The following is a 387-nucleotide window of genomic DNA, read 5'->3' on the forward strand; positions in this document are numbered from 1 at the left end:
AAATATGTTTAGTTTAGAACTGAATGAATACTTTTGGGCATTGATGGCAATCTTATTATTATTATTTATTTTTTTTTTGTTTTACATATACTTCTGAAAATGTAGCTATGATTACTAAGAAAAAAATACATTTGAATGTTCAAAAAGTCCTTTATAAATAATTGATAATATGAACATTAAAACTGTAACAGCAATAAACTGTATTTGAGTATAGACATGATTTATATATGTATATCTTAGTGCCTAAATGTTGAAAAAAAATTCTCCATACATATTTGTATAAGTGATTGTAATTTGAAATGAAAAGTATTATTCTTTATAAATATTTTAAAGAAATAGTATTTATTAAGATATAACAAAAAAGGGAGTGCTAAAAATTCAAGAAAG

Source organism: Halyomorpha halys, unplaced genomic scaffold (genome assembly GCF_000696795.3).
Source record: "Halyomorpha halys isolate HHAL.00 unplaced genomic scaffold, Hhal_1.1 Scaffold260.1, whole genome shotgun sequence".
NCBI lineage: Eukaryota > Metazoa > Arthropoda > Insecta > Hemiptera > Pentatomidae > Halyomorpha > Halyomorpha halys.